We start from the raw sequence: 18,510 nt of genomic DNA on the forward strand, positions 1-18,510 counted from the left end.
GACAGAGAAAGGAAGCTTGATTCTCCATTAGAAAGAAGGATTAGTACAGAACGTAAGGAAAATAGGAGGACTAAGGATCAGGGTTGGAAGAGGGAACCCTTCCCAAGTTCTAAGCGCAAGGCCGGGGCCCGGTCCCCGAGGTTGTATGGATACTAATGGTCCTGCAGCAGACACCGGAGGAATAGAAGTAGTGACCACTTTATTCCCACACAAGACTTGGGGGCACAACAGCAATGATAGTGAGCCGGGACTAGGTAGAAGGAGTCCCCGAAGTAGGCTACAGCTGCCGTACAAGTAGAGTTCATAGGAACATCTGACAGGAGGAACTCCAGTGTAACTCAGTACTGTGAGTACTTCACTCAAAGGCGCTAAGAGGGAGACGTTCAGAGAAGGCACATAAGTGTTGGAAAGGAGTACTTCATCTTGCCTGGAAGTTGGCTGAGCTCCTGACCCGCTGTGGAAATGCTTAAAAAAATCGCTAACAAAACGCATCCCATGCAATCCTATGGGATTCCGCATTTGCTGTGCCAATGCTGCGGATTTTTCCACTGCAGAATCGCATAGTGGAAAAATCCGTAGCATGTACATTAATTTTGTGGAATCGCAGCGATTCCGCCGCCATAGGATTGCATGCGTAAAGTGATCGCTTCATGTGTGGATGGTACCCAGGGTCTGGAGGAGAGGAGACTGTCCTTGATGCCCTGGGTACCATATTCCTGTAAAAAATAGAATTAAAATAAAAAATAGGGATAAACTTACTCTCTGTCGTCCCCCGGAGGCCTCAGTGGCGCTGCCGGCAAGTTCCATTCCCAGGAGTGCTTTGCGAGAATGACCTGTGATGACGTAGCGGTCACGCAAAGCACGCCTGGGAACGGAACTTGCCGGCAGGGCCGTTGAGGAGATCGGGGGCCACCAGGAGGTGAGTATATCGATATTTTTTATTATTTTTAACATTCTATCTTTTACTGTTGATGCTGCATAGGCAGCATCAATAGTGAAAAGTTGGTCACACTTGTCAAGCACTATGCTTGACAAGTGTGACCAACCTGTCAATCACTTTTCCAAGCGATGCTTCAAATCACTTGGAAAAGTGCTAGCATTCTGCAAGCTAAAAATGCTTGCAAAACGCTTGTGTTTTGCAGGAAAACACATGCGAATTCACGGAGTTGTGGAAATGCTGCGGACAATTCCGCAGCATTTCTGCAATGTGGGCACATAGCCTAAAGATTGGCCTCAACAGGGTCACAACGACAGGATAATAACCACATAAGTACACCAGCAAATTAATATTATATATATATATATATATATATATATATATATATATATATATATATATATATATATATAAATGCCCACAAATTCAATGCACTTCAAGTGGATATTTGGGACTTTGTGAAAAAAAAAAGTGCCTAAACACTAAGGCTATATTCACACGCTGAATTTTTGCAGTGCTTTTTTAATGCCAATTTTAAGCTGCGTTTAAGTTGCTTACAAAAATCAGGACTTCATTTTCGCTGCGTTGTTTTAACTGCGTTTTTGTCTAGGTACATTTGTCTCTTGTGCATGCGGATATAGTTTAGTTCATAAAAAAAATCTGATTCAACTCTGAAACCAAAAATGCAGCAAAACCTGATACCTGCGTTTTTGCACTACGTATTGCTTTCAATGGGTGAAAAACGCTGCAAAAATGTTGATAGAAGTAATATGCTGCATACTGCAAAAACCAAGCTCTTTGACAAAACATTTAGGAAGAAAAATCCAAGATGCGTACATGAGATTTCTGAAATTTCGGAGACATTGCTGATACTGTCTATCGCAGCTGAAAATTTGCATTAAAAAAACCTGCAAAAACTTAATGTGTGAACATAGCCTAACAGCCAGGTAACTACAGGGGTCACAGGCTGTTCCTGCCAGTGAGGTGATTCAGCTGCCTCTGCTGACGTCATGTTGAATAGCTTAGTTACTCACCGATAACGGTGTTTCTCGGAACCCATGACAGCACCACGGAGAGAGGGGATCCGCCCATCAAGGACAGGAACCTACAGATAAAAAGGCAGCACCTCTCCTCCGCCCCCAGTTGGTTACAGAGCATCAGAGGGTCTCCAGGTTAGATAACAACAAAAGTATATACATAACATTATAAAATTGCATATTATCAAGAAGCACCGTGTCTAAACAAAAACACTCTACACACAGTAGATCGTGCTCACCGCACACGTGAAGGGGGGGAATAAGCGGTTGCTGTCATGGGTTCCGAGAAACACCGTTATCGGTGAGTAACTAAGCTATTCCCTCTCACCCATGACAGCACCACGGAGAGAATTTCAGAGATTGGTAGCTTAGGGAGGGACCACCGCCTGAGGGATCCTTCTCCCGAAGGTCAGGTCAGACGTAGAGGCTAGATCTAAACGATAGTGTCTGATAAAGGTAGAAGGTGTTGACCAGGTGGCCGCCTTACAGATCTGTTCTATCGATACCTCTGATCTTTCTGCCCATGAGGTCGCCATTGCCCTTGTAGAGTGAGCTTTTAAACCCTCCGGGATGGTATTCCCACTGGATGAATATGCCAGGGTAATCGCATCCCTTATCCACCTTGCTAGGGTACTCTTGGATGCCTTGAGTCCCTTCCGAGGTCCCTGAAAACACACAAAGAGAGAGCCTTCCTTCCTACATCCCTTGGTGGCATCGAAGTACTGAACTAGGCACCTCTTCACATCTAGGGTGTGAAACCTCTCCTCTACCCTATTCCTAGGATTTGGGCAGAATGAAGGAAGGACTACTTCTTGAGACCTATGAAAGTGTGTTGCTACCTTAGGTAGATATGCCGGGTCAGGTTTCAATATGACTCTATCGTCTAAGATTTTAGTGAACGGTGGCATTGCTGACATAGCTTGAATATCGCTCACCCTGCGAGCAGATGTTAGGGCCACTAGAAGTACAGTTTTTAATGACAAGGTTTTTAGGGGTGCTGACTGGATGGGTTCGAATGGGGGCCCTGTTAATGCAGATAGTACTAGGTTTAGATCCCATGATGGTAAATTCTGGGTAATTATTGGTCTAGACCTGGCTGCTGCCCTAATAAACCGTGCTACCCAAGGGTTGCCTGCCACATCCTGGCTATAAAGGGCACCTAGGGCCGCTATCTGTACCTTCAATGTGTTAGTCGCCAGCCCCTGTTCTAACCCCTTTTGCAGAAATTCGAGAATTTTGTCAATCTGGACTCCATCCTGAACCCTTGCCCCGGAGGTGGATAGAAATTTCCTCCAAGTTCTCCCATAGGCTCTCGTTGTGATCGGTTTCCTACTCTTTTGCAGTGTAGAAACCAGGTTTTCTGAGAACCCCCTCCCCCTCAGCAGTGCCCTTTCAAATTCCATGCTGTTAAATGGAGGTTCACTGCCTGGGGGTGTAACACTGGTCCCTGAGACAGTAGGTCCGGGAGATCTGGTAGGACCTAAGGGTCGGTGGTTATTGACAGCATTCTCAGCCAGGAGAACCAAGTTATTTTTGGCCAGAAAGGGGCTATTAGTATGATTCTTGCTTTGTCCTCTCTGGCTTTTCTTATGACTGCCGGGATGAGAATGGTCGGCGGAAAGGCATACATTAGGCCCTGTGTCCACGGGAGCATAAACGCATCCAGGGTCCGGGGATTTCCCCTGGGGTGTAGGGAACAAAATGCTTCCACTTTTTTGTTTTTGTGGTCAGCAAACAGATCTATGTCCGGGGTTCCCCACATTTTTACAATCTGTCGAAAAATGGACTGTTTTAGGACCCGCTCTCCCTGGCGTAACTGGGTGCGGCTCAGAAAGTCTGCTCTCTAGTTTTCTGTTCCCCTGCGCTGCGTGGAGTGGCTATTGGACCGGCCCACGCGCTTGTCCTTATCTTTTTGCCAGTGATGGTGGTGTTGCTGCTGCCTGTGCTGCTGTTTCAGCTGCTGCTCGGGCTGCTCCTCTTGCTGGTCGCTGTCCTCCATACTTACAGGATGCTTCCAGCAAGGAGTAGTTTCAGCGCTTCCCTTTTTCAAGTTTCCCGGCCATGATGTCACTTCCTCTCCCAGCCTGCACCGCTCTCTGCCCCGGGGAGCGCGCAGTGCACCGACCCGGAAGTCATCTCCTCCATTTCCGGGGCAGCGCCATATTGGTACACCTCTGTACCGTGGCGCTGCCCGCGCGTGTCCCGGGTCTCCCCCAGCCTCCTTTCCAGAGCGGCGGCTCGGTCCTCTCCCCCCCGCTCACCCTGTCAAGCCCATCGACTGCAGCGGTGGCGGCTTCAGGAACCGACCCCGCCGCGACAGGGGCATCCCCGCTGTCAAGACCACGGACGGGACAGCCCTGGATTCCTTCTTAAGGTAAGCTGCTGCCGCTGCTGCAGGTTCCACGGGTCACCCGTCAAGGACAGGAACCTGTGCCGCCTTTTTATCTGTAGGTTCCTGTCCTTGATGGGCGGATCCCCTCTCTCCGTGGTGCTGTCATGGGTGAGAGAGAAAAAGAGGCGGCTTCTTTTCTAACCTCCCCTATTGATGGTGAGTGCCTACCGATGTCTTACTCTCCCAGTTAGATATCGAGGTTCCAGCTGTCAATCAAAACTACATCAGCAGTCCGGTCCTGTCAACACAGCAGAGCAGAAAAGAAGCGGCCACTCATTCAAAATGAAGTCAGCACAGGCAGCAGAATCACCGGCAGGATCAGTCTTTGACCACTCTCTGCTGACAAAGAATGGCACCGGGCACAAGAGGCATGTAGGTAGCAACTACATAGCTGTTAGTGTTTAGGCACATGTATTTATTTATTTTTACACATAGTCCCGGATATCCTCTTTAGGCTGTGTGCCCACGATGCGATTTTTAAGCGTTTTTGCCGCGATTTTTGGCGCGAAAACGTTTAAAAATCTTGTACAGAACACACCCCATGCATTCCTATGGCATTCCGCACATGCTGTGCTAATGCTGCGCTTTTTTCCGCGGCGGAATCGCATTGCGGAAAAAATTGCAGCATGCTCATTCTTTTGTGCGGAATCGCAAAGAACTGCCATGATTCCGCACCCATATGAATGCATGAAAATCGCTTACTTCCCGCATGTGGCTATGCCCACCATGCGCGAAGTTAAGCGTCTTATGTGCGGTTGGTACCCACGGTGTGGAGGAGAGGAGACTGTCCTCCAGGCCCTGGGTACCATACCCTTGTAAAAAAAGAATAAAAAATGTAAAAAAATCGGGGTATATTTACCTTCCGACGTCCCGGGCTGCCTTCCCGGGCCTCAGCATTCCCAGTAATGCCTTGCGGCAAGGTCCTGTGATGACGTGGTCTCGTGAGATCGCTATAGCAACGCGAGACCAACGTCATCACAGGTCTCGCAAGGCATCGCTGGGAATGGGAGCGTCGCTGAGACTGCGCAGGACGACGTAAGGTAAATATACCCCGATTTTTTATTTTATCATTTTTAACATTCTATCTTTTACTATTGATGCCGCATAGGCAGCCTCAATAGTAAAAAGCTAGTCACACTTGTCAAACACTATGTTTGACGAGTGTGACCAACCTGTCAATCACTTTCCAAGCGATGCTTCAAATTGCTTGGAAAGTGCTTGAATATCGCATGCGAAAATTGTGGCAAAATCGCGAACATAATCGCGGTAAAATCGCGCGGGGGAAAAACCACGCGATTTCTGGGAAGGAGTCCAGTTTTCAGTGTACGGATTTAAACGCAACGTGGGCACATAGCCTTAAAGGAAACCTGTCATCAGGTTCGGCCGATATAAAATGCGGCCACCGTCTTTCAGGGCTTATCTACAGCATTCTATAATGTTGTAGATAAGCCCCCGATCTGACCTGCAAGAGAAGAAAAATAAGTTTTATTATACTCACCTGCAGGGAGGTCCCATCCGAAGGGGGTCGCAGGTCCAGGTCTGGCGCCTCCCATCTTCCAGCGATGCTTCATGGCTCCCCGGCATCGTGCTCCTGCGCAACGGCACTTATCTGACCTGTTGAGGGCAGAGCAAAATCCTGCAGTGCGCAGGTGCTGTGCCTCTCTGACCTATCCCAGCGCCTGCGCACTGCAGTACTTTGCTCTGCCCTCAACAGGGCAGATAAGTATGCCTGCGCAGGAGCACGATGCCATGGAGCCATGAAGCAAGCAGGAGGTTGGCATCACTGGAAGATGGGAGGAGCTAGACCTGGACCTGCGACATCCATCGGATCGGACCGCTCCCCGGGTGAGTATAAAAAAAACTTATTTTTCTTATCTTTAAGGTCGGACCGTGGGCTTATCTACACCATTATAGAATGCTGTAGATAAGCCCTGAAAGGCAGTGGCCGTATCTTACATGGGCCAAAACTGCTGACAGGTTTGTTTTAAGCAATATTATAAAGAATGGGCCAACATTCCTCCAGGATGAGAAGAGTGATTAATAAAGTCATACAGGATTACTTCATTATTGCTGTTACAGGTGGTCTGTCACCACATTTGACCTATCTAAATTATTAATATGGGCATACAGGTTAAAGACTTCTGAAGAAAGCCCTACCTTGTATGTCTGATATCAGATGCATTGTTGCTGATAAATCATCTTTTATCACTTGTAACGTCCCACACTATGAGTGGACGGGGAGTACTCACTTGGCTGGTCGTGGAGGTAGATACCGGGACACTTAGGGTTAAACAAAAAAGTCCATTCGGTTTATTAAGTAGAGCATAAGTCGCTCCTCAGGAACTTAGCAATATGCAGCTGCCAGTACAATGTTCATGAAACAATTAGCTCTACAGGAAAAACACAGTCTCTTTCTGACCTCGGTCAGCATAACACGGATTCCTGACACCAACAGGTAACTGTTACCTGTTGGTGTCAGCCACACAGGTTCCCAGATGCCTCTTATCCTCAGAAGTATCCCACAAACATCTCTCACTGACCCTGGTCAGTATAACTCACAGTTATCAGACCGTCCACTCCAGAGGTATCTCACAGGCCTCCTTCCTCTGGCTCAGACTAACCAGCACTCGCTCACATGTGCCAAACACGCCCTAATTACATAGCTCTAACCACTCCTTGGTACCTATCACATGGCTAGTCAGGTGATCATGACATCAACGCAGGTTTTCAAACACACAATCACATACAGGCTTCATCTTGGGTATTCACACACCTCCTTGGGTGGGTATGTAGGTGACTAGACCCACCCATCTCTCCAAATCACCTGGAAGCCTCCCAATGTACAGCAAAACTCCTCAGCAGTAGATCTGCTGAGCAAAACATACCTAGACTTCCGTCACAGGGCCACCCATCTCTGTGATACATACCGGCCATTCATCACATGACCAGTCGCCATGTCACACACTTTATATAAGTTGACCTCTTCCAGGCTATGGAGTGGACCCTGCCTGGAAGATAACTGCCTCCAGAGAATATTTTACATGAAGAGGAGATACCAGTGTGATACAAGTAACTAACACAGAACAGAAGAAACTAGTCTTCATGCAAACACATTTTCTGCAGCTCTTAAGGTTTGCTTTATTGTAACAATATTATGAAACTGTGCATGCAAGAGAAAATCTGAGTCAACAGGTGAATGAAGTAAAAAAATCTTACAATCTTTATTCAAATATGTAGAAAAACATCATATCAAAAAATATGGTAAATAAAATGACAGCACCACGAGGTAGACACAGCTCAACCCAGGGTAATGCCCACTCCCAATTGCCTTATATAGCAAAGAATACATGTGGTATATGCATAAGTAAATAGATAGCAAGTGCAGTTATAAGCCAACATGTCAAAGAATAATGCCCAGAGAAACACCATGGGATACAGATGGATAGCGATTGCTTAAGAGCAGCATATGTAATGCGATATCTTACCAAGGTGTAGGCAGGAGCGGGAGGACCCCAGGGCCAGGTGAGGGAAAGCCCGACTCGCGTTTCACGTGAAGAGACCACGCTTTCTCAAGGGAAGAAAGATATCGCGCTAGGGGTCTTTGTTTTGCTTTTGGTGCTCAAATTGACTATATAATCCCATTGAAAAGTTCTTTTAGAGGTCTGTTTATTGATATGTAATTATACCTGACACATCTGCAGGCTCCTCTCAGCTTCAGCTTCATCTCACAGGCAGACAGTTTCATAATATTAGACACAAATGCCTCAGTGACATCTGTTATGAATGAGTCACCGTAGGAGGCAAAAGCAGAAATACAAGCTAAGTCCAGAAAACCAGAGAAGTTGGCAACTATCAGATTGCAGACCCCTGAACCTATCAACACAACTAGCAGTAGCCGTGGGGGTTCCTACGAAGCCCTAGACCCCTCGATCACAGCCGGAGAATTACATAGGCCTAAAGAAAGAAAGGGGAAATCTAAACTGCCCCAGAGCAGACCCCAAAGCAATAGGCAGCCCCCAACATATAATGACGGTGAAGCAAGATGAAAATACTAACACAGACAGAAAGATAGACTGAGCAAAGACGGGGCCCGCAACTATCTAGAAAGGAAAGGACAGGAAGGCTGCTGTCTGCAATCTGCCAAAATCCTATCAAAGACATAAGCCAACAAGCTGATATGAAAAAGGCCCTGAAGCAGCTAGGCTTCAAAAACTAAAATCAGCACTCAGGTATTTTCAGAAGACAGAGCTAAAGGAATTCAGCACACCCCAGCAGGGAATGGCAGAAATCCAGAAAAACAAAGCAAAACAAAGTCAAAGCACAAAAGCAAAAGGCCGAGCAGCAAACTTAGCTTTAGAGGAGCAGGAATTCAGACTGGTCTCCAAGGATCCCACAGAGAAATCACCCGCAGGGCAGAAGGGCGTCGGCAGCCTTATATCCAGTCCGTAACTCCACTCAGCCAGTCATCATCATCAGCCTCAGGTGTTTGATAATCAGGCTCACTACCTTTCTTTACCAGAAGAGGGAGTTCCTCGGGCCTCAGTAATGAAGGGGAAAATGAACTCACAACAGACATCCTACGTGTCACAGAAAGGGAGATATATTGTGCTCCCCCAAAGAGAAGAGACACCCACTCCAACAAATATGCATGCAAGAGAAAATCTGAGTCAACAGGTGAATGAAGTAAAAAGTCTTACAATCTTTATTCAAATATGTAGAAAAACATCATATCAAAAAATATGGTAAATAAAATGACAGCAATTAACTGAGGTGAATTTGTTAGGCCTCTTTCACACATCAGGTTTTCGCCGTCAGGCGCGATCCGGCGCTTTTGACAAAAACCGGATCCGGCGAAATGCAATGCCGGATCTGGTTTCCCCCCCATTGACTTGCATTTGCGCCGGATCGCGCCGGATGGCCATGCGTTTCATCCGGTTTTCGCCGGATCCGGCAATGTGTCTCAATCCGGCGTCTGGAAAAAACGGCTACTGTAACGTTTTTTGTCTCCGGCGAAAAAGCCGGACACGCCGGATCCGGCGCGTCCGGCTTTTTCACACAATGAAAGCCTATGAGCGCCGCAATGCCGGATCCGGTTTTTTTGGTCTGAGCATGCTCAGTAGCTCTGCCCACAAGACACATATATAAAAGCAAGACAGTGGGACCCTCAGCCACACCCAACATGCCACCCAAGACAGAAACCAGGCGCAGGAGAAGGCAGGAGACCACTGCAGCACCATAAGCACCACCACCACGCCAAATGGAGCAGCAAATGGAACATGCTGAGGAGGGGAGTCCAGCAGCAGATGAGAGACGGTAATTATCAAATCCCCCATTCCTCCAAACTAGGGCCATGGAATATCAAGATATTCATTGGCCCTTTGTTTCTCTTTATTCAACAGCCGCCCAAGAGATGCAGCAGCAGCAGCAGCAGCACTGGCAGCAACTGTAACACCACCCACAGGCATGGAATCTGGCCAGCAAGAGGACAGCACATCATCTTCTGGGAGCCCTCCCTCGCATCGTCAGCGTTTGACGGTAAGTTTTTATTTCCAAAATCCATCATCTCTGTAATATATGTCTATTCATTGCCTTTTATTTCAAAACAGGAATCACAAGATGAAGAGGAGCTCCCAGAAGAAGAAGGAAGGGGTGGACAGACACCTGGAGTGGGCTCACAATTGGTAAGTTTTTGGCATCAAACGCAGAAACACAACATCACACTACACACAACACATAGAAAACAATGTTCTGCAGACCACACACAGCAAACAAATGCCTACATCCAAAGACATAACATTTTTTGTTTTCTTCTCTAGTCTTCCCAATCTGGTGCTCGGCCAAGAGGTCCTCGCAGTGCCTCCCAGGGTCGTCGGCGACAGCAACGCGGCGGTCACCAGCGTGTAAGTATAAATATTTTTGCTTTGTTTTTTTGCACTTTTTATTTCATTTCTTTTGTGGAGGCTAATTATGTTATTTTTGTCTTTTTCTTTAACAGCCTTCACAGCGTGCTCCCGACTCTGACGGTGAGGATGGAGGAATCGATGTGGACCACCTCATCGATCTCGTCAGAGAAAGGGAGCCGCTCTGGAATATGGCTGACCGCCGCCACGCTGACCTGATCATTACCCGACGACTCTGGGAGGAAATCTGTTCGCTCCTTGTGGACCGCTGGGAGGACCTCGATGCTCGGGCCCAGATTAAAGAGCGTAAGTATATACAGTACCGGTTGCTTGATGTAAACCAGTGTTTCCCGAACAACAGTCCTCGTGGTCCCCACGGATCATGTGTTCAGGATTTCTATTTACTATGGAAATCCTGAAAACATGACCCCTGGGGACCATGAGGACTGGAGTTTGGGAAACACTGATGTTGTATACTAACCACTCCTTTCTCGTTTCAGGGGACAGAATTGTGAAGCGGTGGCGGTCTGTGAGGGATCGTTTCAAGAAGGAGTTCAATAAAGAGATGCGGGCCCCGAGTGGATCTGGAGGACGCAGGAGCAAGTACAAGTACGCACAAGCCCTGTCGTTCCTCCGGGATAAAATGGTCACCAGAAGGTAAATATTACACACCACATGTGAAAAAAAAAAAAGTTTAGATGCAACAATTTTTTTTCAGCCAGGGCCATGCCATGTCACTTTTTTAATTGTTTTTTTTTCTCTTTATTCCACAGCACGGTGAGCAGCACTCGGGAGCCTGCACGGTTGGACCCTTCTGAGGCGATCCCTGAGGAGACCGGCACCGAGGGACACTTCGACCGCCCCGGTACATCTGCACCTTCCCAGCCTTCCCACACATTCGACCCATCTGTCCCATCCACCAGCACAGGAGCATCGTGGCCGCCTACATTACATGAAGCTGCTGGTGAGGAGATCGCTTTCCCTTTACCCCACCCTTCTGCCCCTGCCACCTCTAGTACACCTGCGGGTACTGGGCGGCAGCGGCAGAGGGGTCAGGAAAAGACTTATGCGCCAGAGTTCTTGCATCTGAATGCATCTTTCCAGAACTGTCTAAAAGTCTTTTCAGAGCAAATCTCCGCAGGCTTTCAGCAGATCAACTCCAGCATTCTGGAGGTGAAGACACTTCTGCAAACCATGCATTCAGAAGCAAGATCTTCGCCAAACCACACCTTTTTCAGGTCTGTTGTGGAGCGCATGGAAATGCTATCTCCTACCCAGCAGATGCATGTAATGCATTCATGCCACGGTGCTCTCCAGCACGTTACCTCCCAACCTCCTCTTCCCACCCCAGTAGTTCCTCCACCTGCACCCCCTCCAGCCACTTTCCATCCTCCCCCTCCTATTACATACCATCCACCTCCCCAGTACCAGCAACCTCCCCAGTACCAGCAACCTCCCCAGTACCAGACATCTCCCCACTTCCAGCAACCTGCCCCATACCAAACTCCTTCCCCATACAACTTGCCATCAACATCATCTGCTCCTACAGTCCCTGCCCAACCCTCCACTCCACCGCCCACCACCTCTTCTGCCTCCCACATGTCCACCCATTCTGTAGCTTTTTCCACACCTTCACCTCTAACTGTTCCTTCCCCACCACGATCCCAGTCCTCTCTCCACACTCCCAGTGTTGAAGTGTCCCGCAGCCCCTCCAGCAGTATTTCCACCCCACACTACACAGATTTATAATATGTGTGTATTTTAATAAAAATGACCAGTTTTATGGTTTCAAAGCTTTATTAAAAAAGTTTATTAAAATTTAAAAACAGTTTACTAAAAAAACCATTTTTCAATAAAAGTTAAATTATTTTACACTGGTTGTCTGTCATTTCTTTCTGCGGCCAAAAAGGTTAAATACAGGGTATTTAAAAGGTAAAATGGTATTCAAAACTAGGTATATAACTGTGGGTAAATTTTAGCTTTTTGCCACAGTTGTGTTCCTGGTTGTGTTTGAAGCAAAGTATTTCACCTAAAAAGTTGTGTTTATTGTTGGTGATTTCCTAACAATGTACACAACTTTTGTTAAAAGGTGAAATACTTTGCATAAAACACAACCAGGTACACACCTGTGGCCTAAAGCTAAAAATAGAGACCATGACAAGATAGCCAACTTTGGTTGGCAAAGGTATATACTGTTGGTACAGAAGGTACACAAGTTTGGTTAGGGCACAAATCTTTCACACTCTGTCATCCTGCCAGTGTACTCTGCCTTGAGGTGACATAAAGTATAGTGCAAAATTGTCCCTCATTACTGAAACCGTCACAGAACTTCTAGTGGTAATGTCATGGTAATCTTGCAAGGTGGTTTCTTCAGAGGTGTCCTCAATGGAAATGGGTTCCTTGCAGATAACAAAATTGTGGAGTACCACGCAAGCTTTGATCACCTCGTCCACAGTTTCTGTCTTGAGGTTGATCGCAGTCAATAGGACCCGCCATTTGGCTGTCAGACTACCAAAGGTACATTCAACCATTCTTCTTGCTCTTGTGAGGCGGTAATTAAAAATGCGTTTTGTTCTTGACAATCCTCTGCTACCGTACGGTTTCAAAAGGTGTTCTGACAGCTGGAAGGCTTCATCCCCTACACAGACAAATGGCATAGGTGGACCAGATGTTTGCGGCAGCGGTCTAGGGGGTGGGAACTGGAAGGTGTTTCCATACAGTTTACGCCCCATGGCAGACAGTTTGAAAACTTGAGAGTCATTGGAGCGGCCATAGGCCCCAATATCAACAGCAATAAATTTGTATTCCGCGTCAGCGATGGCCATGAGGACAATTGAAAAATATTTCTTGTAATTGAAATATTCCGATCCCGATCCGGCTGGCTTTACAATGCGGATATGTTTCCCGTCCACAGCGCCCAAGCAATTGGGAAACTGACATATCTGTTGAAACTTTTCTGAAATTTCAATCCACCTCTCTGTTGTGGGCTCTGGTAAAAACTCTTCAGCTAAGGAGTCCCACAGTGCACGGCATGTGTACTTCACTATTCCAGATATGGTGGAAATCCCGAGTCTGTACTGGAAATGCAGTGACGAAAGGGATTCTCCAGTTGCAAGAAATCTGTGGGGAATTAAAAAACAATCAATTAGTTTTAAATCACAGCATTACATACCAAAACTCAGCTATAACACTTGGAGATACAAACTACCACCAACAAGATTGCAGTGAAAGTGTGCTCTGATGCGAGCATATCCAATAAATGTGGCTTACCTTAAAGTCACCATCAGACGCTCTGCGGGTGAAACAGAGAAGCGGCAATAGGTGTCTGCTTTTCTTATGAGGTGTGCAATGCGCTCCACCAAGTAATCAAAATTCTCAATTTTCATCCGAACATATCCAAAAAATTTATCCGGGTTTCGTCGAAGGTCCATGCAGAGTGTAGAATAGACCCCACGCGTCATTCTCTTGGCTGTGATGGGGTGGATCCACAAACGTCGTCTACGATGCCTGATGCGCTGCTGTCTCGCTCTCTCCTTCTCCAGAAAAATCACCCTCAAACGATTCGCCTCCGCTGTAAAATCCGCCAAATTCTTCAAAATATTTCCAATGACAACATCCATCTTCGCCAGTAACTTGCTCTTCTCTCCAACCTGCACTTTCTCCTCTACAACCTGTCAAAGAAGGGCTGTAGGAACACGCTATATATAGTTTTCCAGTAGCCAATCCCGTTCGGAAGGCCACAAGGGGTGTTTTTAAAAACCGGATCCAGCGTAATCCGTCGAAAAACGGATCGAAAAACGGATGAACCGGATGAGACGGATCCGGTTTTGTCTGTCAAGAACAAGACGGATCCGGCAGAAAAACGGATCCGTCACATCCGGTTTTATGAAATATTTGCCGGATCCGGCGCTCCGGCACGACGCCGGATCGCGCCTGACGCCGAAAACCTGATGTGTGAAAGTAGCCTTAGCCTCATTTTCTTCATCCATGACCTGTGTGAAATAGCACAATTAGTATGCATTCTCTCTTATGTGCAGACATTGTTTCTGAGCTGGATTGTGCCTCTTGGTGAAACAGGGTGATGATTAATCCCTGCTTCCAAATAATGGCCGCTGCATGTGCAATGCAGGATTCATTTTTCTGCCTCTCAATGTGCAGTCTTTTGACTATTTTCTAAGTGCTTGTCCTGGGATTTGGACAAATGAATTGTCATATGTGCTATTTATTGAATTTTCTTGTAGCCGTTTTTTACTGATTTTGTTATTTGGTAATTGAGTCTGTTGTTATGAATGAGTCACCGTAGGAGGCAAAAGCAGAAATACAAGCCAAGTCCAGAAAACCAGAGACGTTGGCAACTATCAGATTGCAGACCCCTGAACTATCAACACAACTAGCAGTAGCCGTGGGGGGTTCCTACGATGCCCTAGACCCCTCGATCACGGCCGGAGAATTAAATAGGCCTAAAGAAAGAAAGGGGAAATCTAAACTGCCCCAGAGCAGACCCCAAAGCAATAGGCAGCCCCCAACATATAATGACGGTGAAGCAAGATGAAAACACTAACACAGACAGAAAGATAGACTGAGCAAAGACGGGGCCCAAAACTACCTAGATAGGAAAGGACAGCAAGGCTGCTGTCTGCAATCTGCCAAAACCCTATCAAAGACATAAGCCAACAAGCTGATATGAAAAAGGCCCTGAAGCAGCTAGGCTTCAAAAACTAAATCAGCACTCAGGTATTTTCAGAAGACAGAGCTAAAGGAATTCAGCACACCCCAGCAGGGAATGGCAGAAATCCAGAAAAACAAAGCAAAACAAAGTCAAGCACCAATGCAAAAGGCCGAGCAGCAAACTTCGCTTTAGAGGAGCAGGAATTCAGACTGGTCTCCAAGGATCCCACAGAGAAATCACCCGCAGGGCAGAAGGGCGTCGGCAGCCTTATATCCAGTCAGTAACTCCACTCAGCCAGTCATCATCATCAGCCTCAGGTGTTTGATAATCAGGCTCACTACATTTCTTTACCAGAAGAGGGAGTTCCTCGGGCCTCAGTAATGAAGGGGAAAATGAATTCACAACAGTCTGCCTATTGCAGCTTATTAGCATTTTTGTGACTACGAGTCCTATCTAAGCTGCATTTTGATACTACCCCTGTCTTCCTTTTTACTACGAGATAAGCTTATACTTGTGGGGTAGTTACATTATCAGAATTACTACGAGATAAGTTCATAGCACCTTAGTATTGTCTATGAGACTATTTATGTCTCTTCACTTTTGTTTTCGGCATCATAGGTGTGTGTGTATATTTTTTGTGTCCTTTTTTGTATATGCAGGGAGGTTTAGGGGCTGTCAGGGATACAGACGTTGAGCGGGGGCGCCATATCGTCAACAACTAGGGTGCCAACCTCCGCGGTTAGGAAGGGCTGTAATTGGGCGGATTAGAGCAATTTGGTCTTTGGCCCATATTTTGTCATTATTATATAGATAGATAACATTGTTTTTGCCACTCTGTATTGTTGTCCTCTACACCCCCCTTTTTTTAGTCATTTCTACTAATGTTTTTAGTGATTGAATTAAAAGCTATATTTTAGGGGTTTTTGTTTTGCTTCTGGTGCTCATAATTACATAATCACACTGGTAACTCCATCGTCAAGTAAAATAAGCTCTGGAGGCAGAGTTATCCTTCGGGCAGCTTACGCCCCATAGCCGGGAAGAGGTAATTTATATAAAGTGATAAAAGATGATTTATCAACAATAAGGTATCTGCTATGAGACATACAGGTAGGTCTCTCCTCAGAAGTCTATAACCTGTACACCCATATTAATAGTTTACGTAGGTCAAATGTGGCGCCAGATTACCTTAAAAGTTGGTTCGAAAAGCTATTGATTCCATGGGGTTTACTTAATTTCTCACACACTGCTTCTTAATTTTGGCCTAGCTTTTGCTAAATAAATAATGACATGGTGTAATCTGTTGTTCATGTCTGAATGCCAGAGGAATAAAATTCATTTCCTTCCAGTAACTAATGTTTCAGCGCAGTGACTGCACGGCTTTAGAACGCTATTAATCTGCACATTAACCCCATATCTGCAGGTTAATACCATTTTGGGACATGACAGATTCCCTAAAAAAACCAAAGAATGCAAAGAGCATATTTCACTTTTATCAGGACTGTTAGCTAATGAGCAAAATCCTCTTTTTTATTTTTGGGTCTACATACAGTAGTTATACGAGGTACCTTTATTTTACCATAAAGCACTGTAAAAGAAAAAATTATTCTTTATGGGATTTATGGGAATAAAATGGAATTTTGCCAATCTTATTCCTTTTTATGCCATTAATGGTGCAGTAAAAAAAAGACACGGGTACTTTATATTTTGGATTAGTCTAAGGTCAGACAGCCGTAGAGTCTTTCATCCTAGAGAATCAGACCCATTATGCAAATGACACTGATCAAATTAATATACTGTAGTGTTTTTAGAAGAAAAAAGAAAAAGAAAAAATATGTTTGTGTCTTTTATTCTGACACCAGTAACTTTTTTTTTTTTAATCTTTCTGTCAATGGATCCATGTTAAGGATTACTTTGTTTATAAACAAATGACTTTTGGATCACTTTTTACCCCCATATTAATGAAAGGTGAAGTGACCAAAAACAGCCCTTACATTTCTTTTTCTCTTTTTAATGGAATAAATATATAATAATTTTCAAGCTCTCACTTATACAAAAGTGACAATATCTGTTATGCTTATGTATTTATTTGCTTTATATGTAACAAGTTGGGAAATGGTGATATATACACACACACACGTATGTGTATTTGACATCTTAGTACATGCAATAATTGCTTAATTTGAAGAACTATCATCCAGCATATGAAGTTATGTAATTCACATAAATGGCCTCTTGGTGGCAGCAAAGCACCTATCTACTAAAAATCAGAAAGTGTCTAAAACTAGAGCTTCTACTGGCTCCAAATCTAAGAACTACTTCCTATATACAGTATATGCCTTACTGTTTAACCTGTGAAACCTTCTCTGTTAGGTCTCAAATAACTTGTGCAGACACTATTAGGCTGGTTTCACATTAGCGCTTTTGTGCGCAGCGCATCGGGCGCACCAGTGCGCATGCGCACTGCGCACCTATATTTTACATGATGTGCGCATGGTCTTGCGCATATTTGCGCTTTCGTGCGCATGCGTTTTTTTGTCTTTTGCGCCAGGCGCGTCAGACGCAACATGTTGCATTTTTGGTTCCGCCCTGTCTCGTTAAAACAACGCATGCGCACGGAATGCGCACGGAATGCGCAAAAACACCACATTGGAGCCTATGGGAGCGCAATACTTGCGCATGGTCTTGCGTTTTTATGCGCATGCGTTTTTTACATAAACATGACTGAAATTTGGTCTAGACAGTAAAAAAAAAAAATTGAACCAAGGTGATAAAATGGTGTGGGCACTGGGATTCCACAATACTTTAAGGATTGCTCACTAGTGGACACACAGCACAAGCTGCACCAATGTAAGTATGAAAAACCTAATGTCTGGCTGAAATTTCAATACATTTCTATGTACTTATGTCTCTTTTGTTTTTTATTGCAGCATGTCTTCATCTGGTGAAGAATATGTCCCCGGGACAGGGCAAGAGGCAGAAGAAGTGAGTACTATGCTTCCGTATGGATTTGAAAAAATAAACACATGTGATTAATTTTTTTGGTTTAATTTTCAGAGCTCATCCTCCATCACGCCACCACCACCGGAGGAACGGCAGGAGCAGCAAGGCCAAGTGCGGGCGGGTAGACGTGATGTATGTACAGACGGACTGTTTTTTTTTTTTTTTTTACTTATTTTCTAGTCTGGTTTTTTTTTTTTTTTTGGTATTTTTTAGTTTGTTTTTTTTAAATTTTCATGGTTGTTTTTTTCGATGTTTGTTGTTTTTTTCCATTTATTTCCATTTAAAACAAATAATTTTTTCATGGATTGTTTATCAATATCTAGGGCTCAAAGTGTGTATGTGTGTGTGTGTGTGTGTTTGTGTGTGTGTGTGTGTGTGTGTGTGTGTGTATGTTTGTTTGTTTGGGTATATGGGCACGGGACTATGGGATGGAGGATATATATGACGGGTATATGGGCATGGGATAGAGGATATGTATGATGGTATATGGGCACGGGACTATGGGATGGCGAACATGTATCATGTGTATATGGGCACAGGCATATGAGATGGCGAATATGTATGATGGGTATATG

The 18,510-nt window shown here is 45.3% G+C and overlaps 1 protein-coding gene across 4 annotated transcripts in view; it reads right to left on the reverse strand.

The window, feature by feature from the left end:
* Positions 1-18,510, reverse strand: part of TBCK (TBC1 domain containing kinase) — a 536,201-nt gene that overhangs the window by 404,562 nt on the left and 113,129 nt on the right. The window lies entirely within an intron of this gene.

Source organism: Dendrobates tinctorius, unplaced genomic scaffold (genome assembly GCF_039654945.1).
Source record: "Dendrobates tinctorius isolate UK_male_01 unplaced genomic scaffold, ASM3965494v1 ptg000030l, whole genome shotgun sequence".
Classification (NCBI taxonomy): domain Eukaryota; kingdom Metazoa; phylum Chordata; class Amphibia; order Anura; family Dendrobatidae; genus Dendrobates; species Dendrobates tinctorius.